The sequence below is a fragment of the Corvus brachyrhynchos genome, unplaced genomic scaffold (genome assembly GCF_000691975.1).
Source record: "Corvus brachyrhynchos isolate BGI_N302 unplaced genomic scaffold, ASM69197v1 scaffold5, whole genome shotgun sequence".
Taxonomy (NCBI): domain Eukaryota; kingdom Metazoa; phylum Chordata; class Aves; order Passeriformes; family Corvidae; genus Corvus; species Corvus brachyrhynchos.
The window spans coordinates 9,093,624-9,116,909 of record NW_008238321.1 but is presented as its reverse complement, the minus strand read 5'-3'; the positions used below and the strand labels follow the sequence as shown (position 1 = coordinate 9,116,909).

The window sequence follows — 23,286 nt, the reverse complement described above, 5'->3', positions numbered from 1 at the left end:
GACGTGCCATCTGTTTGGCACACGTCATTCCTGAATCCTGCATTCAGATGTCCCCATGCAGGACCCCCGTGTGAGCCTTCCCCAGTGCCAAACATGGTGATGGGGAGGTGAGGGGTTTGACCATCCTGGAAAAAGCCTGTTCTGCCAGCACACAGCAGGGCTGCCCACATGAGGGTCACTGTCACCAACACCACCCAAGGTGGCAGGAGCTCTGCACAGGGGTTTTTTCTCCATGAAAACACTTATTCCTGAAGTCACACCACTTCTGTAGGAGGAAGCAGACCTGTTCCTAATTAACATAACTCCTTCCCAGTGAGTACTGATCCACCCCACATCCCTAAAGTGTTTAAACCAGCCTGGCATCACACAGCTGAAACCTCCAGAGGAATTACTCCAGAGATGCTCTCAAGAAAATAAGGAAACTCAACATGTGGGAAGACATTACAAATCTCCTGTAACATATAAAACAAGCAAAAAAAAAGCTAAATGCAAGAGAAATAAGGGATGCTTGAAGCCTCTCCTGCCCCCAGAGGCACAAAAGCAGCTTGTTTATTAATAAACAGCAAAAACATCACAGTGCAAATGCTAATTTTTTTCCCCTGCTATTTTCCTCTTCAAAATACTCCCATTCCTAATTGCTTTGCAGCTCTGCTTCCTGTCAGACCGAGGTGGGACCGCACAGGTGGTGCAGGGCACAGCCAGCAGCCCCCTCCTCAACCAAAGGATGCCAAGATCCAAAGTGGAGGATTGCCAGGTGAGGGGAGAACATTATGAACTTTCCATGTTTGGGTCCCTTGGGATTGTGAGGAGTGCAAGGTAGAGAGGATGCCCCCGTCATCCCCGAGCCAGGCAGGGAATCGAAACAAGGTTTCCACGTGGAAAAGTGAATTAGCTTTTGTTTAAAGCTCCATTTTGGCTGGGATGTTTTTCAGCAAATCCTGTGCTTTGATCTGAAGCTACCTGATGCCTCCTGTGCACCTGAGGTACCACTGAGGGTACACAGATCAAAGAGGGAAGCGATGGCAGATGAAGGAGCCAGTTGGAGGCATCGGGAAGGACGTAAATCCCCATCCCATGTAAAGCCAAAGGTGCCTGCCATGTGAGGCTGTAGCAGAGCAGCAAGCACAGGGGCTGGGTGCTGTGGCAGCAGCACAGGTTTTATTTTGCAAATCCTCCCTGGATTCAGCTGTTGGGAAGTGCCAGTTTTGGAGGAAGGTCCGAGTATTATGAATGCATCACTTGTGTCTCCAGCTCTCTTACCACTGAGTTGGATGCATCTGAAATGGGAATTTAAGCTCTGTATGAAATACACAGCCTCCCTCGCAGATTTAAAACACTCTTTGGGCACAGAATTAATTTCCTAACAATTTACAAGCAAATCCATTAATTGGTTTACTAGTTTAATTAATTAAAGTAAATTCCTTAAGAAATTTAGCATCCAGTGCCAGACCATTTGCTTGTGTTTTATGACCACAGAAACTGAGCAACATAAATGTTTTAAATTTCCTCTACTTTGAGCTCACTGGTGTCGTGGGTGAAGGCTACATTTGAATATCTTCTCTTTTTTTATGAGATTAATGGTAGTTTCTCTCTACTATTCTTCATAACCAAAGTTTCCTCCTGCAGCAGAGGCAGAAGAATAATGTTCAGAGAAAGTTATGTGGACAAATACATGCTTCTGAGAAGATTGGTATTTCCCACTGAGTTTTCTCAGCTGCCAAGGGAGGCACCATCCTCCCTGTCACCCCCACGGCCTCTGTCTCCCCAGGAACTCCAAAAAATCAAAGAAAAGCCCCAAATGCTTACAAACCCCAGACATCTCACCCAGGTTTCTTATGATTGCTTCTGTAACAGGCACAAGGCAAGGCAGCCACTTGGAAAAAAAGCAGTTCTTCCTCTGCCGGGAGATGTTTACATGTGAACTTAGAGGATGGATGCACTTGCAGTGCAGCTCATTCAATCTCACACTGCTTTTAAAAAAATGGAGAAACTTTTTTTTTTCTTTTTTTCCCCCCAGGAGTGTCTTTAAAATTGCTATCATTGTTACTTTTCTTATTATTTGTTTTTATTGCTTTTTTTCTTCACCCATCTGTTCATAATGTAGTATAGACTGGGATATATAGATAGATTTGCTGCTTTGGGTTCAACAGCGGGAGTACCTCTGCAGCCTGTGCTTTACAAATAAAGTGATTATATTAAATAATAGCAATATGTTCCCATTAATTCACAGGATTTCTTTTCAAAAGGCAGCCTGCACCCTGCCTGGTGCACTCGCTGGCAGAGAGGGAAGTGCCCAGGGCAGGAACAGGAGCGAGCAGGGGATCATGGCAAGGCAGGGGGATGCACAGGGGTGTGCAGGAACACCGAGGGGGAGCACATGGCAGGGATGCTCTGCTGAGTGAATGCTGCAGGGTCTGGTGTTTCACACCATTCTGGATCAATGCAGAGCATGCCTGTGACTCCAGCTCTAAAAACTGGATTTATGAAAATAAGAAACGTGAAATTTCCAGCGGTTCAAAACTGCAAGGGCACCCGAATCCTCCTCTTCACCGTTCATAGCTAGGGTTCCCTCCACCCATTTTTAATCAATTTTTTAAAAAATTGAAAATAGTCTCAACCCTCAAAGGCAAACCCCTGGACACAATTACTGCTGACAAGAACTTGCAGGGGCCAGCACAAGCCAACTATTCACAGCACACTCCATGTAATACAATCACCAATCACCCTGCTGATGCATTCCCTAAAATTCTAAGTTTCGATGAAGCCAAAAGCCACCCCAGCCCATCTAGGAATAAAATGCAAAGCTGAGAAGAGCATAAACAAGTGTCACTGATCCATGGGGACAGTCCATGAGTGGGAATGGGGTGAGAGAGACCAGAGCATGTTCAAACCCAGCCCTGACTGCTCTGTGCCCAGCACTACTGACATCATTGCTATAGCGTGTTGCTCTTAAAGAGAGGGCTGAAAGAAAAAAGCATCAACACTTAGAGTCAAACTGAATACATGGGATCAAAGGAACAGCTGGACCTGTGAATATGCCCATCCATCCCAGAGTCAATGCATAGAGGAGACAATGCAAGAGGACACTCTGGGGACCACCATCATTCTTCACTCCCTCTTTCCCCTTTGTGCTGAGCCAGACAAGTGCAGTGCTTCACTAGAGATGGAAATATTCCCATCTCAGCCTCAGTTTCCCAGAGCACAGAGCAGCCTGGGATGCTGAAGCTAAGCACTATGAGAATACCATCTCTCAGGTACTCTGTACATAGCCCTATATTGGTTTCTTCTAATTCATGGGAAAAGTCTGTCTGGCTCACTAAACTACCAAGATTCAGGTCTCTGTTATGTTTTATTCAGATCTCAAATACTTGCAAAAGGAAAGATATCAGCTTTCACTAAGCTCTGTTGCCAGTTCAGTCTGATTTAAGGACTATGGGGACCTTTTCTAGAAAAGCAAAGGAAATCACTCTTCCCAGTCTTACTGCACACCCAGCTCTGCTGGAGTGGGTGGGATGTGACTCTGGTTGTAGATTTGAAGGGTGACACCCTGTTTGTCTCCTCACAGGCTGTGCTACCCCACAGCAACCAGATCAGGGGCAGACCTCTCTATATCATAACCCACATCAACACTGGTCTATTTAGCACAGAACAACACGAACTTGAAGGAGCTGCTCTGAGAAAGGAGCTGTTAGCACAGCTGTTTCTTCAGGGGAATCGAGATCAGCAGCCGCCTGCCAGAAGGAAACATCATAAATCTTCCTCTTAACCCTGGAAACCGGTAAATTATTCAAGGCTTTATAGTTCAGATATACATGTAAAAATCTCTCAAATAACCACCAATGTGGTAGAAAAGCAGGTTCTTCTCTCTGATGAATAAGGAGCAGACAACGCAGACGATGTGGAGGAGCAATCAGCAATAGGCATTCCCAAATGTCCCACTCGGTGGATGGACTTGCAGCTGGGTGAACCAGGCTCGTAAAACTGCAACATATGGACCATAACAGGCTCTCTCTGCCATTTCAGTGTAACATGTACAGGACTTCTGTCTGTCCTGGTCCTGCTGAGATGGCTCTTTGCACCCGTGCTGCTTCCCTGAAAGCCAATACCCAGCACTTCCTTCTCTGCTTCTTCCAGCAGCTGAGGGGCAGCTATGTGAAAAGTGTGACAGTGTCTCCTTTAGTCACTCACAAGCTACCACGGTGTGGTTCAGAAGTGCACTCAGGTTTATACCCATTTCCTCTTCTCTCTGACATATTTTGGTAGCTAAAAACAATGGCTCCAAAAGTGCCATCCACTATAAACCGGCATGCAGTGTGACTTTAATCACACAAAGGATGCTTCTTGAAAAACATGGGTTGAGCATAAGACCCAAGGTCATGCAGACCTTCAGACACTGGAATAAGACTGAAAAGAGGGTGGTTGCATGCCCCAAGGAGAGAGCTGACATGGGGATGTGGTATCATGAGAAAGTATGGAGTAGAAATGCAGAAACAGGGAGAAGAGGGCTTCAGCATTCTAGAAAACTTGAGATTTCAACATGAAGTGAGGATTTTCTACCTCTGATTTCCACACTGAGAAAGCACAACTGCCTTTGGGGATGCAATCCATGCAGGACATGTGTTCCTGCAACTTCAAACACACACCTCAAGTGCCGCAGGTGGAGTTCCTGAATGGGTTTTGGCAAGCTGACAACAGGGATGGTGGAGCTTTGTGCCAGGCACAGCAGGCAAGACAGTTGTGTCTCAGCTTGGGAATAAAGGAGGCTCAAACACCTCCACAGTGTGCAGAAGGATGAAGTCCTGGGCTTTGGCAGGGCTGCCAGAGCCACCCCTTGGCGTGGTGACAAACCTTTGCTTTGCAGATGCCACTTGGCCATGCTCTATGGTAGACAGTGCTTTCCAAGGCTAAGATGTATGAGGGGTCAAAAGGAGCAAGTGAATCATTGTCCGGTGACATTTACCCAGCGAATGCATCTCGAAGGCCCCATCTCATCTGCTCTGCTCCTTCCATAAATCACTGTCCGTGCTGCGTCCCCACGGACGCCGGCTCTGAGCACACACAGCAACCAGCCCCCCGTGCGCCGAGGGAAGGGGCAGCGCGGCTTCACACCCAGCGCTCCACACGGAGCTTCTCCCTGCTCTGTGCAGGCTGCTCCAGCACTAAGGGCCATGCTGCAGCCCCTGTGACCCAGTTCTCACTGCCTTTTCCCTTCTCCTTGTGGTGCTCCCCACCCTACCCTGAAGAGCGCTGTGCCATCCACTCCAATGAGGGTTATGCACATCTCCCCACCAGATCGACCCATTTGGCAATTTGCCTTCATCACATGAATCCCTCAGAGCTCCTCCTCATGTGGGGCACTCACTCCCTCTTCCCAAAGCCTTCATGCATCAGCAGAAGTCCTCAGGGTTGGCTCTTCCACCTGATCACCTCCTGCATCTCTGTTGCCATGTGTGCCTCAGAGCCTTGGCCACACTGCTGGTCCTGAAACCCCCTCATCTCCCTGAGGCTTCCCCACGGCACCCATGGCCTCCCTCAGCACTCACTAACACACACAAACCCTGCCACAGTCCAACAAACCTATTTGAAAATTTCCTTTAAGAAGCTGCTGGCTCTGACCTTTAAATGAGAAAATCCTTTTGTTTCTGCCTCTTGCTTCAGATGCCGAGATTTTTCTAAATGTCAAAGGCCGCCTTGTCCACGTGCAGATGTTGAGGGGGGAAGCAGTGGTGCTGAGTGGGCTGGCACCCTCTCTCTGGGGCTGCAGAGCTCATAAATCACCACTTCAGATCACCCCAGACAGACAGACAGACAGACGCAGGGCAACCCACCATGCACAGAGCCAGCCAAAAAAGCTGGAGTGCCCAGAAAAATACCAAGGAAAATATGTGTGTGTGTGTGTGCACATGCAGGAACTGCCTGCTGAAGTTATAACAACCCAAACACGAGGTTTTGAGATTTAATTGCTCGAACTTGGCTCTCTCGGGTGATGATATCATTATCAAAATACCCCAATTGAGTTATGCCTCACCAATCAATCTCTCCTAAGCATCATGCACTGCTCAAATACCAGGTCCCCAGGTAGCCTCTAAATCACTTTAATTACAGGCCGTTCATTTAAAATTAGGGAAATATTAAAGAAAAAAAAACCAAAAAACAACACAAAATTGAACCACAAGACATGCTTATGGCTGGAAATATTTATGAGGTTATTTAGCAAACTGTTTACTGGTTTCCTTCTTTTTTTCATGGCAACTGGCAGGTTCCAGCTGGCCTCACAGGACGCCTGCACATTGTGGCTCCCGCAGGATGTGCAGCACTTAATCAATCAGGTCACCTCCCTTTCCCAAATGACCATTCCTTGTCTGCAGCAACACTTTCCCCCCCTCCCTCCCTCTCCCCACCTCCCCCCTTTTAGAAGAAGAAAACTTCTTTATAATAATTGTTTCTTGCCAAGACCTCTGACCTCTGTGTCACCAGCTTGGTATATAAAGTGAATTTATGAGGCAGACAAGGATGGATGCCTGTAAAGGGCCTTCCAGGAAATGTAATGAAAAAGCTGCTTTTAGCTGCTGAGCAAAGAAAAGCAAATGCCTGGCAGTGCCAAGAAGAAAATTGAATGCTGGGATGGGGTAAGTGAGAAACAGCCCCATGTGCAGTGAGATTTATAGCAAACATTTCCTTTCTCTTTCTTATTATTCAACACTGAGATGAACCACAACCCCAGAATGTCTTTGGAACAAGAGGTCAGCTCATATACTTCCATCTTAACCAGAAACACGACCCAGGCACTGTGTACACGAGGGGCAGCAGTGATGGGGTCCTGGATGCTGCACCAGCTCTGCAGCAAAGGAACGCAGAGCGGGGTGTGCTGCGCCAGCCTCTCCCCACAGCTCCCTGTTTTGATCTAGGTGAGCTCTCCTGCACCTCACGTCAAAAATGAAACATGAAAAAGAGCAGGGACATGTGCTGAAGGGCTGCACCCCTCTCCATGGGGGAAACCTGCTGGTGTTAATCCTGGGGGACAGTGCTCTGTGCAGCAGAGGGCGAATCAGCACCTTCTTTCAAAAGGTTTCTCCTACAGGTTAATGCCCTTTAGACTGTCAAATGCGATGCCATAAAAATAAGATCAAAGGCTTTAAAATAAGGGAAGCATATTTTTTGATTCATACTATTACTATTTTATATCTGAATATTCCTATAGAGCTTTTCATCCTGGAAGACAGGTCTTTGAACTGCTGTGATTTCACCTATCACTGAGGAACAACCCCTGGGGTAAAATGTGACAGCTATTATCAGGGTGCATTAATGTTACTGAACAGTTCAGGACAGACAGAGACAAATATATCCAATTTAAATCATAGGTTTGAAGAACTACTGCTCAGTGTGGATTAATACCCATGCATTTTCCAAAAGGGCTTTGAGAGTTTTTAGAGAACAAGTGCTGAAACTAAAATTCCCTGTCTCATCTGTAGGATTCATTCAGGCTCCCATCATTATGCTGCAAATTGAACATTGTCAGAGAGGGAAGATGGCAATGTACATGATTCACTCATAGTATCTACTTTTGCAGATTCTGATGGGATGTCCAAACCAGCCACCAAGGAGACTCACCCTGTGGAGATTTGCTGAGGTGATACCTAAAAATGGTTCCACTGAACACATGGCTGGTGAGAGTAAATCACAGCAGATTGTTCACATCACAGAGAATGGAAAACCACATGGGATGTCACTCTAAACTAATACTGGCAGCTGGCTGTAGTTGGAGCTTGAGGTCATAAATTATAAGTTTTTAACAGACTCAGATCTGCTAAATAGTGTTCACCAGCCAAATATGCTTATAAGCATTAAGCATGGAGGAGTAGAGATGGGAACAAGGCACAGAGCTCACAGAATTTTTCCGACCCCATTTCATATCAAAACCCAAACTATGACATTAAGCCTTTAAAGCCAATACCTCCATAAAATCTCAGGATCTTTACAAATCAGTGTTTCTCCTTGTTATACAGAGAAGCTGTGCCGATCCCCCAGCCACGGCTATCTCTGACCTACAACAAATCCCTTCGGAAAGAGCAGCCAGACGTGCGTTATCCCATCTGCTGTCACACCACGCGGGGCAGGGCTGGACCGCTCCAGCACCCCGTCTGCAGCTTCCCAACCATCTGCGAGGTGACCGTGTTGGACTGGTCAAGCTGCAGAATGAGTAGCTAACAAGCATTAACAACATCTAGCCCATGTGTTCTGTCTAGTAAAATGCCAACCCATCTGTCTGTAACATCAGCGACTCCGTAGAAGCCATATGCAGGAGAGACATAAATTAGGGAGAGAAAAATCTCCCGTTACTTTCTCTGCAGTGAATCTGCAGTTGTCGCTGGGAATGCGAGGGACTGGGTGTTTTTTAAGTTCTGTTTTCCCAGCCAAATCTCAGGCTCATGTAGCTCTCCAGCCCTGCCATCCAGAGGCAGTTTCTGGTCTGCACCTGACCCCGGTGAATGTGTTTTGGCACAAAGAGAAAAGTAGCTCCAACTCAAACCAGCTTCCAAACCGCTCCCCCAGGAGAGCCAGAAGAAGAGAGACAACTTGAGGGAGATACCAGGGACTGGCAAGTGAACCGAGCATACAAGAAACCCACAGTTAGACAGGGAGCTCATTAACCAGCCAAGCTGATTATCACATTCCTCTCCACCTCCCTTGCTGGAAGCTCTCTGACCTGGAAGGAACAGAGGAGCAGTAAACCAAGAACATGGAGTTTCCGGAACAAGAGAAGGAAGCACCTATGGCAGAAATGCAAGAAAAAAAAAAATCATCTGTGTGGGCTGTAATTAAGACAGCCTGTTGCCAAGGCAGGGAGATACTCCACTTGTGAACTGCAGCTGGGAGCATGAGGTCTGAAAGAGAACACAAGCAGCAAAGTTTATCAAGCCCTGCATTAGTGAGAGACGTCTGGAACCACGGAGAATTTTGACGGCAACTTCTGAAGCTGCGGCATTGCCTGGGAGATAGGCACCCCCTCCCCAGAGCAAACCACTGCTCCCCAAGAGGCAGAGCTTGCTGGAGCCTTCATCCCTCACTGAGTCACACCAGACACGTGCCGTTCCGCTGCTTGGCTGCTCCTGCTTCATGGTCCTGCTCAGAAGCCTCTGCTTTCCTGTCTCTGGATTAGAGCAAATCAGCAGTAAAACCCAAGACTCCCCTCTGAAGTGCCTGCACGTGACACAGAGTGAAAATAGGTCATACAGACTTCAGGACTCACCACCTGCCAACTGGAAATGAATCCCTGAGTTTGGGAGCTGGGCATCTCACTTTGCCTGAGATGGAGGGAGAGTGCCTGGAGCTGGGAATGAACAGAGGACACATGCCGGGGAGGCACATCTGGAGTGACTGCTACTCTGCCACACTGCAGATGCCATCATGTGATTAGCGCAGTTATCCTTATCATCTTTTTGGTATCCTTCTCCAAGTCTTGCTATAAGCAGGGTGGATGGAAGGCTAAAGAACTGAACAAGGTCCTGTTACCAGTAATGGCTCAAGGGACTGTAAGTGATAAAGTTAATGACAAGCAGACAATTAGACCTTTAGCTCTGTGGCTGAGGGATGGGGCAGTATATGGAGCATGCCTGTTCCCGCCTCATTGAGTTTGCAAGGCTTGTGGGGGAAGGAGTAACAGATGGACCTGATGGCAGAGTACAGCTGAAATTCTCACCATGTTTATTCATTACACTCTCCTAGCTCTTGTTTGTCATAGTCTGGCACCCTGGGCTAAAATGCAGGTTCAAGCTTTACATCAAGGAAATTGGTGACACGTATTAGTCACCTCTGCACAGAGCCAGCTCCGCATCACAGCCAGCGCTGCGCAGACCAAAGCCACCGCTCATCTAAGAGCAAGAAGAATTGGTCAATAATTACCCCTTCCTGTGGGACTGTGTGACTTGCTTACAGTTATGATCTACCAAAGTGGAATTTAAGTGTTGGCTCTGGGAATAACGTTAGTGGCCGTTGCAACATCAATAACCAAATGTCACAATGTTAGCATGAGCTGAGGAAGGTGCTTTTACTGCTCTCGCTTTTTTGCTGGCTCACATTTTCTTCGGTTTTCTTCATTTGAAATCGCTGCCATCAGCACGACTGTCAGCAGGACCAAAGTAAGCCTGAGTTGTCAGTACCCAGAAAGTCAAAGAAGGAAGTTGATTCTCAACACGCAAAATGATTTTCTTGTGTCCTCAAGAATGAGTTTTAACCCTTAACAGCTCACAACTCCACTGTGGGGAAGCACATTTCTCAGAGTGCCACAAGTAGAAGTTTATACTGAGAAGAGACGTTATTATTTTTTAGATGTCAGCATTTCTTTCTCAGCTTCAAGACTTCTGAATTCATGGAGCTGATGGTTACCAGTAACTCTGTTTGTGGAGTTGCTCAACCAGACTTGTAGTCCACAGGCAGGAAATCTTGAAGAACAAGTCACCTGGCCTGTGCAGGTTGGGTATACCCAGCTTTCTTGAAACGGGCTTTTAATGGTAAAACCCAATGTGAAACAGAGACATAGGACTCCTCTCTCCTTGAGCAGGTCTGATCTCACCGCAAGAAGAAAGCCCACGGCTCAAGAGACAGAGGTTGCAGCTAAGGAGTGAATAAATAGGAAGATTGCAGTATTCACTGAAACAGTAGGAGAAATTCTACTGTACCCCTTGGGGGGACACTCGGCCCTTTGGGCTACGACACATTTGCTGAAAGTTCCTGCTGTTGCTGCCTGTGCTGTCATTTGGCACTAACCTCCTGAAGAACATGGCAAGACAGCGCTGCTGGTTCTCATGTCTGGATGAACATGCTCCTCTCCCCGAAGGGAAAAGGAGAGGTTTTGTGTTTAGCGAGTGCGCCATGTTCGAGCAACCTCCGAGGAATCTGCCTGGGGCCCTGGGCCTCCCCATCTGACACACATCTGACTGGTTGTCTCTTCCTGCTGGTGTTCTCCCACTGATGTGCTGCCATCCGCCAGTCAGCTCCTTCTGCTGCAAGTGCAGGGGGGAAGAGATTTATGCAGACACCATGTATGCAATTATGAAAACAGAAGACAAGACACCCGGATATCACATAAACTGATGCATTTTTGCTGGCAGGCTTTTTGCATGATCCAGTAACAGCTGTCATGCTCCAGCTTCTCTCATCTGAGCTCTGCTACCACTTCAGCATCCTTCCACATCCCTTAAGAGGGCTTCCTTCCCTTCCTGGTACAGCCTGCTCCAGATGCCACAGCAAGGCAGGCAGTAGCGTGGGATGCAAAGGGGAGACAGTACGGCTGCTTTTCATAGCAGCACTAAAACGAAATGTTCACTTCTTTAGGCAAGATGCTGCTCATTAGCAATGACCTCGAGGCATGCAAGCTGCTCTACCAGCAATCTCTCCCACTCTGGAGCTCTTTAAAATTTGCCCTTTTCCTGTGCCAAGTCTTTGGCAAGCTTCCCTGAAGCCCAGTAGTGATCTGCAGAGATACACACACGTTGCCCAGTGCTTTCTGGAGAAAGGTGGTGCAGGGGCTTTCTGGAGAAAGGGGAGCTGGTATGGAGCTTGGACTTCATGTCTTGTCCCCTACTCAGCATATCATTAAGGGAAGGAAAGGACAAGCCTACAAGTTTCCCTGCCAAGTCAGCTCCTGCTGTGAACTCTAAAGCCTGGGAGCCTGTTAGTGCCCACATCCTCCTGGTTTTCAGCACTCCATGCTATGCTTGCTTTTGTAGATAGATTTAACCTTTCTAAAATTAACAACAGAAGAGAACTTCTTTTGGCAGAACACCAGTTTTAGAAAGATGGAGGAACACAACATTTTCCAAACACTTGAAAACTGCAGACTGAAGATATGTGTTAGTCTCTGCAGTGCATGCTGGTTTTGCTCATTATTCTGAATGCTAATACATTAATAGATCCTCTCCTGATTAGCGGCTGCACTAGGCTCTCTTTCTAGGAACACATATGGCTCCTTCTTGCCACAATATTGGAATAGAGAGCCAAAATATTTAAACACTGACACTAAAAAAAGATTTTATCACCCCCATCCTGATGTAAATAACTAAGGCTGGAGCCAGCTCTTAGCTCTATATGCCTATCTTTCAAAAAGTTCTTAATCAAATATGAATGAACTGGCTGAGGCCCATCTGAAGTAATTGGGCTGTCTGTGGTTACAACGCTGCAGCAACAAAACCACTGTGACATCCTCTTATCCCACAGGATGCTCTGGGTCTGGCTGAAAGGAGCACATACAAGTTGGGGTTTTAGACCCAGGTGTGTGTGCAGTGGCTGGTTCTGCCTGCAAGAAAAGGGAACACATTTTTTCTTTCCCCACACCTGCGAGTTTAAAATATTGTCCTGAATTAAGATGATTTTCAGGGGACTCCCAGATGTCTACACGCAGCAGCATTTATCCCACCTGCTGAAGGACATGGGAATTACCCAGCACACAGCCCAGAGGGTATGGTAAAAATTCTTGTAGTGTATATTGGGCTTGTTTGGAGTTGTAGGTCAATTGCCAATACAGAATTGCCTAAAAGATCTGTTCCTGCCTCATTTTTTCCCATGCTGTGCCATTATCTTTCCTCTCTGCCATATGTCTTGCCCTAATCCTACCTGTCTAGTGCCATCAGCTGCTAAAATAAACAGCAGTTCCCACTTTGTGCTGTTTGCCCTGCTGCTGATCAGACCTGTCACTGGCTAAGAGCGACACAACCTGACTGCTAGCAAAACCCTGAAACTTAAAAAAAAAACCTTTCTACATTTCAACAAGTGAGACCTGAAAGGGGAGGGACTTCAGGTCTGTACTCCAGAAAACACTTATCACTACAGAGCTGAAACATGGTGTGAAAATAAAAGCCCTCAAAACCTGCTTTCACACATTCCCCAGCGTGCCCGGAGGTGTTCCTGCTCTGACCCACCTAACAATGCTCTTGAGAATTGTTTTCACAAGCAAAAAATACAAACAAAACAGCAAAAGAGTCAAGAAGTATTTCTTCAAATGCCTCCAATCTAGGCTGTGCTCTAAATACATTGTAGAAACAGCACTAATATATACTCAGATGTTACTGAAAGCCACAGGAAAAGACCTCAGCAAACACTGAACTGTAATACAGAGCAGGTCCTGACTTTGGTGTCAGGATTATTTGAGATCACTGACCTCGTCCTACTCAACCAGACTATTTTATAACTCAATTGCTTTATTTCTATAGATGTACATGAGATACTTAACATTCTTTCTTGTGCAAGAACCAGACAGAAAGCAGAAGATGCAGATGAGAAAACATGCGGATGAGCTCCCTTGGAGGTTTCACGGACAAAGATGTTTAAACGAAGTAATTTAAAACTAGAAAGAACCTCACAAACAAAGTGTTTCTAAGCATCTCATTCCACTTGCTTGTTTTCAACTATATTTGAAAAAAACCTCAGAGGGAACCAAACCACTTTAGCTGCTGCTTCCTCATTCCTGATGTCCTCTGGAGAACATCACCAACCTTTTTTCCTACCAGTTACATGCCAAAATTTCTAGAACAAGTAACTCTACAGCAGTTAGGAGAATTGAAAAACATTATGTAGTCATTGCTTGTCACAGCTCTGAAGGGCAGGGAAGTACCAGCACAGCCCGAGACTGGCAGACAGGAAGAAATGGGTTTCCTACAGCATCAGAGCAACAAAGAGCCCAAAGGACTTGGAGCTCGAGTCTTGCTTGCCTCCTGTCCTGCAGAAACCAGAGCTTTCCCAAACCATGGGGCTGCAGGGAACGTGCAAGATGTGGGATTCAATTCTGCAATAATCAACCCCAAACTCTGTGTCACGGTGCGGGGAGGGAATGCCCACAATAAAGCCAGCAGTGATGCCCAGGCACCTGCAGCATCCCCTGGGCACAGCCCCAGCCAGGGCTCAGCCTGCCTCGGGAAGGGCCCTTCAGTGTGCACAGGGCTGTTCCAGCCCAACAACCAACCCATTCATCCCCATGACTGCTCCATTCAGGACGAGCTGACACATCCTTCCCACAACAGAACCCTGCAAATGACTTTATTTAACCAGGGAAACAGATTTGTGTTGTTTCTAAAGACAAACGAATCTAGTTTTGGCTGCAGAGGGCCGAGCTGGGCCCCTCTCCGTGCCAGTAAAAGCATCAGGATTGTGGAGGAGACTTAAGAGACTGTGTTTACTTTTAGTCTCCCATGGATCATAACTGAACAGGAAAAAAGGGCTCACACAGCACAACAGATCAGGCTGTAACTGTAAAGGAGTTCAACACTTTGGATCTGTTTCTCTCAAGCTCTCAATGAATTTTTTTTGAATTTAGAGAAAGACTTCCCACAGTTTACTGGTCTGCAGTGAGAGTGGGGCATTTTGGGGAGAGGATGGTGAAGCAGAAGATTTCATAGAATCACAGAATAGTCTGGGTTGGAAGAGACCTTGAAGATCATGTAGTTCCAACTCAAGGGGGATGCTGCCCACTAGATCAGGCTGGTGAAGGAAGATGCTACTCTTTATTATGTTGTCACTTTTCAGCACATACATGGCCCCAAATGTGGCTGAGCTCTGCCCAAAGATGCAAATATAAGCATTCCTGTGCTGGAGGTTCCTGCCTGTGTGCTTCAGACAAAAGGGAAAAGGGGAAAGAAGTCCCCAGAGAAGCAATCAAAAGTGCCCAGGGGCACAAAGCAGGTTGGCAGCAGATCCAGGAGCCATAGACAGATCCTGCAAGTCCCCCCAAAACATCCAGGCTGTGGGGAAATCTCTGCTCTCTGGAGCAAAGGCAGAGGAGGATGCAATGACATGGATTTATCCTTAAGTTGCTGTGCAGGGAGGCACAATTCTTTACTTTATAGTGCCCAGTTATTTAACCTTAATGCTCCACTGACACTATTTTTTGTATGGAATGTTATATACGTGTCTGTGTACAAATTTGCAGTGTTTAAATCACGGATCAGAGGTGACCTGCAAGTTTGTGAATGTGGAGATTCATGCAGCATGAGGGCTAGCTGGGAGGATGAAGTCATTAAGATGTGTTCTCATCTAAAGTTACTTATGAATTATTTGTAAGCTATTTTCTCACTTATTTTGTTATAATACCCCCACATACTCACTCACCAACCAGTAAAAATAGCTTACCAGTGAATACACGTTTCGGAAGTCTGTTTGCCTATTTTCCCTTTGTGCTGCAGCTGCTGTTGCCATGCTGTCGTTGCTATGTTTTCCTTTTTCTTTCTTTTTCTCAAGAAGAGAAAAGGAAAAAAAAAGTCTATTCCCTAAACATGCTAGACTCAGCTCATGGAACAAAATACCTGAGGTAGAGCCTAGAGGAATATAACATAATCTGGCTGAAAGAGCATAGTTTATGTGTAGAAAAAAGCCTTTTTGACACTAATACACAGATTCTTCTCTGAAAGAGTTAATGAAACCACAAGTATTATTTAGATCAGGTAAAGATCACTAAAAAAGAGTATTAATATGTTACAAAATGGTCAGGGAAAGGTAAAACTCCATGCTGAATAGGTTGATGAGGAGGTAGAGGGGAAAAAAAGAGATTTAAAAGAGTAGATATGGCCAAGTCTCATCTGGAAGACAAGACAATGAAGTTGCTCAATAAGCTTGTTAAAACAGTTCTTAAAGCTTGAAAGCTAAAATTTGTCTCAGTGGGACAGCCCTGAGAAATACAAATGCTTTTTCCAAAGGTTGCAAGTCCAAGGTGGAAAATTTGGTTCTGGGTTGTGGGTCCCAGGTTGCTGCCTTCTGCCTCTGATCCCTGTATGAAGAGCAGGCAGTGTTTGCCAGACTGGGGTTGGGGCTCAGCAATTAAATTCTGAAAATACAATTTGGGTTGCCCATTCCTCCGTTGTCCCTCAGCTCAAGAGGAACTTGGATGATTCTCCCATCCTCAGTCCCCTGCTGGTCTCCGTGGAGGACCATGGAGAAGAACTGGCAACATGATGACAAGAATCGATAGCTTCAGCCCAACTACTGATGATTTAGAGCACAAGAACCTCCTGTGAGATGGCAAAATGACTTGGGTGGCTTAGGAGTGTGGAGAACTGTGACGGAGGACCTGTGAAATTTGGGTCACTGGGCAATGCTACAGCAGAAGAAATTCGATACAGACAAGTGCAATGTAGTGTGTGTTGTTCTGCCTATTTGAAGGACTCTTAACATGCTGATGTGTTGGAGATGATGTAACCTCTCAGAAAAATAAAAAGCCAAGTGCCACCATGGCTAGTTTCTAGACAATTTCTCAGTGTACAGTGTCACTCGAAACATCAAGTAAAAGGTTAGAATAAAATGTGCTTGAAAATAAGGCTGGGAGTACCATGTCATGGTTTTATACAGGTTGAGAGCATGTCCTCTTCTGAGCAGTGAGTCAGCCTTGGTGAGTTCAGTACAACACGAGGGCAAAAGATAAATTAGGTTTTCCTTGTTTGAGGCATGTGCTGTTTAACCTGCCTTTCTGCTCATCACTGACTGCATCCCGGGGTCACTGGGAGAAACATTAAGGGCTGCAACAATTTACTGCAGAATTAAGACAGGCAACAGTAAACAGAGGATGGGCAGGGTGGTGAATGCTGAGTCAGATGTTACACTAGAGAAGACACTTCCAGTATTTCAGGTACTCTTCAGCCATTGCCCTCCTTGACTGAGGTGGGTGAGAATTACAAAGTGCAGCTGGATTCAAGATGCCCCTTTCTCTTTATGGAGTTCGGATGCATTAGCTGCCATTTTTCTTCCTGGAAAACCAAGTTTCCATAGGTCAAAACCCCTCCAACCCTGACCTGTGTGGGGCAGGGGTGCTACTCCTGACTGTGAGCTTAAAGCACAGCTTGCTCAAGACCACTTCTGCCATTCACTGTGTGTTAATTACTCCTGCCTTTACCCACATCCTGTCAGCCCCAGACTTTGGGGTCTGACAAAAACCCCTTCCCATGAGGACAGCCACTTCCAGCCAAGCCAAAGAAATCACACAGAGCTATGTAGTCCCATGATTAAGAGCTGTGAGTCAGGAGCTTCCAAGTTTATTCCTCACTTTGAGTCCCAGCATGAACTACACAAGTAGCATCATTTCTCTGCATCTCAATATCCTCACCCTCCACTAGAACTAATAACAACTCCTCCACTGAGCAGCCCTGCTGTGAGAATCAATTGGTATTTGTAAAGGCCTTTGAGAAATGTAAGGCACAGTCTGTATGTGAAAATTATTGATATGATTCATTACCAGGCATTCATACTCTATTTATGCAACTCCCAGTCTATTACTAAATATATTGTCCATTTGAATATTGAAATCACTGCTGCTAGTAATTTCTGCTAGTGTTACACTGGTCTTTCAGAGGTAGCTTTTTCAACTTGAATGGAAGAATTGTGGAGGCAGCGAAAAGGGGAACAAATGCCAGAAGAGGAATTTAAAAAAGGACAACAGCTCTGTGCAGGCTTCATGGAAAACAATAAAAAATCCATTTAACAAATAACTTTGTGCTAACACTTTCCTGAATCCTCTTCCCGTTCTCTTTTTTTCTCAGCTGAATTTGTGTGAAAATCTGATCTCCATTAGCCTGTGCCTGCAAGATGAAAATGAGCAAACCTGAGTGCCTTATGTCTCTCCAGACAGACCACTTGCTCCCTACACAAGAGCTCAGGTGATGCCTGAGACCATCTTTGTGACCAGTCTCCTTTCCAGAAAGTGAGGATGCTCCATCCAAACCATCATCCTCCAACCCTCAATCACCAGCTCCAACTTTCCCCAGCCTTTTTCTTTACCATGCTACTGAAAGCAGCAAAATCTGGGACTACTCGTAGAGTTTCTGAGAAGAGAGAGCATATGTCTATACATTATATATTTATTCACACACTGAGACATGTTCTCACTCCCGAGACACACACGGTATGTTCCGACTTTCTCACTCCAGCATGTTTTGCAAATCTCTTCTCCACCCCCTCTATTCCCTTGTTTCACTTTATCAGTATCTTGTTTAAGGGAAATGCTGCCTATTGTAAACTGGAAACATTAACATCAGGTCAACAGACCATTCATTAAGACACAGCTGTGGGACAGGGAGTGATTGGGCACAGCTATTTTCCTGGCTCAGCTTCTTTTCCTTCCAGTTGGAAAATTTACTTCCTTGCTGTGATCCTTCTACTCACTCTTGGTGCTGACAAAACGTTGCCAATATCTGTGGTGTGGGAACTCAAGGACGATCGATATTTCGTTTGAATCAAATACAATGATTTCTTTTTGTTTGTTTTGTTTTCAAAGCTCAACATTTTGCAATTAAACATGTCAAGACATGGGGAAAGTTGAGGTGGGGGTTCTTTTGTGAAAGGCAGGAGGAAACAGCACAGAAGTAGAAACCAGAGCAAATCAGCAGTGAAGCCAATAGAAATCTGCTGCGTCGTTTCTTCTTCCTCTTAATACATTTTTTACGAGAAGTGAGATCTTTGATTACATTTTTGATTAGGAGAGACAGGCATTGCTCTGCCCAGTGCACAGTTAGAAGGAAAGGAGCCTTTCATGTTCACAGATATCAGACATCAAAACAGCCATTCCCAGCTCTTAAAAGGATCAGACAAAACTGCAGCTCAAACTGTGCCAGGGTACTTTGGTGCAGGCAGGTTCCCGGTGGAAGGCATTCTCAGAGCTGTAAGAAATCCTGTGGATGCTGACACTCCTGTTGAGTGAGGGGACAAATATGGGAAATTTCTCCCAGAGACGTCCAGAACCATTGTAAAGGCATTTCAGAATGAGCAGACTGAGAGCCATGACAGCCAGGCTGCAAAGAGAGCTGCCTAAAAGGAGCTCCTGGTTGTAAAGGATGGCTAGGTGCTCCTTCAGAGGGTCCAGGCAGGACAGCTCAGTGGGGAAAGCAGCCATCAGAGCACAGCCAAGAGCAGGATTGTGCAGATGAATTACATCTCTCCTTCCAGAAGACTCATGGGCTCACTGACACTCCCAAATATGCTGATGCCCAGCTGCAGGACAAGAGCACTGACAACCAGCTCCACCCTGCAACACAGCTGGTCTCTGTCTTCAGAGCTGCAGAGCCCTAGTGGCCTCCCTGGTTCAGAGGTCACCTTGACACCCTGACAACCTACAACAGCTGAATTGTGTGAACAAGAGATCAGACCTCTGATCTTGCAGGACTCCAGTTGAATACTGACAATGGCAACACGGTGTCCTGGCTTATCCCTCACCACCACTGCAAATGGCCTGTCACCTGGCTGTGGGATCTGTAAAAACTCAAAGGCTGAAATGAGACAGGACAGCAAATCAACCCATGGATTCATTCAGAGTTCACTTCAGCCTGGATTCAAGCACCTTCTCCTGCTACAGCTTGCCAGTATGCATGACAGAAGAAAAAAACCAAATCATTGACAATTTTTCAAGGTCCAAAGCAGGCTTTGTCTAGGTTGGTGGCAAACATGATGCCCGTCTTCCCAGAATTTGGCTCAGCTGTGCAAACAGATGTCCTGAAAGCATCAGCTGCACCTGTAACTAACTTGGATGCTAACGCAGACACCTGAACCTTCTCCATGTGTCCCCGGTACTGAATACTGACCCTCAGCCATTAAATGGGCTTGCTGGTGCAGAACTAGTCCTATCTCACCAGGCATAAGTCTGGCCTCCAGCCTGTTCCTAGTCTTTCTCTACAGAGAAGTGTCCTCCAAAGCCTTGCAGCATCACTTCACCTCCACCATCATCTTCTGTATTCCCTCTAAGTCAGGGTATCATATAGAGAAAGCATTGAGCCTGCACAGCCACCAACACCAGGACACCATCCAGTCCAGCCTGTCTCTGTCTGTGGCCTCCATCTGGCAGCAATGATCCAAATGGCATTAATCTGACTCCATGCTCAGACTGATAACAAACATGTTGCAACGGACAATTGTTCCTCCTACCATGGCTGCTGCAGATTTTTATCCTGCTTTTCCCTTCTAATACAGCAATAATGTCAGACCAAGGGAGTCTGGAGGTTCCCACAACTCACCCTCAATGGTGCATTGACACCCAGCCCTACATCTACATTAAGGATGAGCAGAGCCATCCCTCAAACGCCGAGTGCCAGAGTAAGGTAAGTGCGCGGATGACAAACAGCTGTCTCCAGCTCAGGAGAGACACTGCAGAGCTGCTGCTGGAAAATTCAACCCCATCTTCCACTGAAGTGCCATATCTATCCGGGAGATAAATAGCCCTTATTTCCTTCTGCACACACGTGTGCTACTGATATGTGCCAGCAGTGGCTGTGAGCATCCCTTCTGCTGCTCCGAGCAGCCAGGAGGTCACAGCCTTTCCCTCCGATGCAGGCTTAGCTCGTGGGATCCCAGCCTCTCTTCCGAAGGATGTAATTCACAAGCACACTTCCCAGCTGGATCAGCTCGCAGCAGCTTGTCCACTTAGCACAGAGGCAGGTGAGAACACGCTGTACTCCAGTGCTGCCTCGTATCGGCTTGTCATTAAACAGCAGATAGGCTGCCATTGATTTCAGTTACATTTCTGTTCCCAGCAAACTCTCTAGAAACACTTATCCCAAAGCCTGAAGTGCTCCTGAACACACACCCTCCTTGTTTTCTACTGTTACTGAGGCACTCAGTATCTCTCAATGCAGAAGGCAGACCGGAGGAATGCTGCAATCTGATTTCCTCCCCAACATCACCAATGGGATCAAAGCAGCAGTGGGAGCACAGCCATTCTGTTGCTCTTGTGGCTTTTTCCTCTGTGAGACATGTAGACCTTTGATGGTGTTTGAGGCTTTGATTTCACTGGCTGCACTGATTTGATGACACCACCAATTGTTCTTTTTTGATCTCTACCAAACAACAGAGAGCTGCTGAAGCTTGAGCACATTCAGTGATTAGCTGCATGGCAGAAGAAAAGTAAGATTCCCCCAACACTGAGGCATGACTTACAATGAGGTAGATTAATTTTTCTAGGAATGCTTTCCTGCAAAGCAGCCTTTAGAAAAATCCAAGGGATATTTGGTCCTCTGGATGACGAGAAGAAGCCATGAAACAGTTCATTCTGCAACCTGAAGAAACGTTCCTGTATATGATCTCAGAGTTAGAGGATGAACTTGAGGTATAGAAACAAAGAACATGTGCCATGGACATGTGCAAGAGTCTCCTCCCAAGTACAGCTGCCTCCTGTTGATCTCACCCTAGATCCTGCTCACCCACGTGCCATCACAGCACGCTAAAGCCAAGACCCCAAGCTCTGTGCATGGCACACCTGTCAAAACTAGCTGCTCTGTGTTCTCATGCTACAAAGAGAGGGAGAGTGAGGAAAAACAAGGAGCAAATGCACATATCTAGATACCTATGACATCTAAAGGGAACTGTGTTGGTGAACAAAGGAGAGAGGCAGGAATGGATGCAGAACCAGGGAGTTAACAGGCACCAGCTGGGCATGGTCAGCTCAAGCAAGCATTATCCCACCCAATTTATATGTAACTACCTTGGCTGAAATGCCACTTAATTTAAAACACCCAGGAAACAAAATAATGTCTTCAAGGGTGGGTGAGGCCAGTTTGTTAAGGGCAGGACAATTTTATTTCCTGGTGACTTGCCACCCATACTAATGGTCCCACCACAAGAGCATTGTCAAGGTGAAAGGAGCGGTCCACAATTCGAAACAGCCCATGATATGCAACCAAACCATTGGCAGCTTCCTTCCCATGGCTGGTACAATCAAACAGCCCAGCTCCCAGTCCCAAATGCCCACCTGCCTCCAGGGGCTTCTGTTGAATTGGAAATGGGAACAGAAACCTTAGAGAAGCACTTCAAGAGATGAGTCTGTGGTTCCCCTGCTCTCCAGCTGTGTATCTGGTGGTGGGCACCAGAGGAAGGGACTTCCCTCGACAGCACAGTGACACTCTGAGTCCAGGGATTTACAAACCACATTGGATGCAAATGGCTTAGGAGCCCCTCTGCCCCGGGTTCCTGTGGTGCTGCTGGCACACACCGAAACACTAAGGAGGCTGGGGACAAGAAAACTCAATCCACTGGTGTCGAGGGACACCTGGGGTCTCAGAGCAGCGTGAGCCATCAATGGCTGTGTGGCCACCTTCTAATGCTCTCCTTCTCTATTCACAAACGACCATTTCCACAAAGGCTGAGGGATCAGAGAGAAGAAGGTGCCGAATGAAAAACTTCACAGCATCATGAGGAGACGGGTTCTGCACAGCCACAGCACTGCACCTGGTGAGCAAGCAAAGCCCTGAGGCAATGCCCAACCTGATTAAAATAAAGGCATACTCCTCCACATGCTGTGCTGCCTTGTGCTCATGCTGTTCCTCCGTTTTTCAGTTTGTAAAATAGAGGAATGTTTGCTGTACCTTGCAACAGTCCTGGAAGGCTTAATTCATGTTTGTGAAGTGCTTTCAGATCTTAAACTGGAAGGCTTGAGAAAGCACAAGTTGTTATTATAATTGCATTATTAAGTGCTGTTAAAAAAAAAATCAGCTTATGTTTTGTAGAATTCAGGTCCTTCTTCAGACTAGCTTTGTCCCTTGACACATGTATTTGACAATAACCCAAATAGCCTTGATCTTTTATTCCCAGCAGGGTTTTCTTTATACCTTAATAAGGTCTCAATCTTTTTTCTGAAGGATAAACACCTCATCTCAGTACAACCAAACTCTCTGAGCTGCTGCACGTGAGCCTGGTTTCCCTCTGCTGGACTGGATCTGCTTCTGTAACACCAGTCCAGAGAGGGGAACAGACTGGTCAGGAGGAATATGGGTGGGATGTCCCATATCCCTCACAAGATGCCACAGTACACTTGCAGATTTGCATTGGATATCTCTAATTTTTCTGCCACTTAGGACATTTCTCCTGAGAGCCACGCCAGGTTTAGTCTCAAATACAGCAGTATTTTTATCCCTCTTGTCCATAGTGCCTGATATTCAACCTTATTTCTGTTGCATAGCAGAAGAGGCCTCCAGGATATATTCCTGGACTATATTTCTGTCTTGAGACTCCAATATTTCACTTCCCTTACCCTTACCATTACCAAATCACTCAGAGATCTACAGCCTTGTTGATACTGACGTTCTTCTCTCAGGTTTCCTTTTTTTCCTCTCCTATCATCTGCAAATTGCATCGTTTTTATCTTTTGCTATGCTGGAAATCTTATCATGAAAGAGAGACTTTTCTTTTTTCTTTTTTTAATTAGTACTTGGTAATATTACCAAGCTGTGAGTTTATGGTTTTGTAGATCTTATATTTTTGACACTAATTACTCACAAAGGCTTTTAAAGCAGCATTTCAACATAGCAACCGGCATGACTGTAATTAAGT

The 23,286-nt window shown here is 46.1% G+C and overlaps 1 protein-coding gene across 1 annotated transcript in view; it reads right to left on the bottom strand.

The window, feature by feature from the left end:
- Nucleotides 1-23,286, bottom strand: part of MAD1L1 (MAD1 mitotic arrest deficient like 1) — a 350,530-nt gene that overhangs the window by 1,200 nt on the left and 326,044 nt on the right. The gene's annotated exons all lie outside the window — the stretch shown is intronic.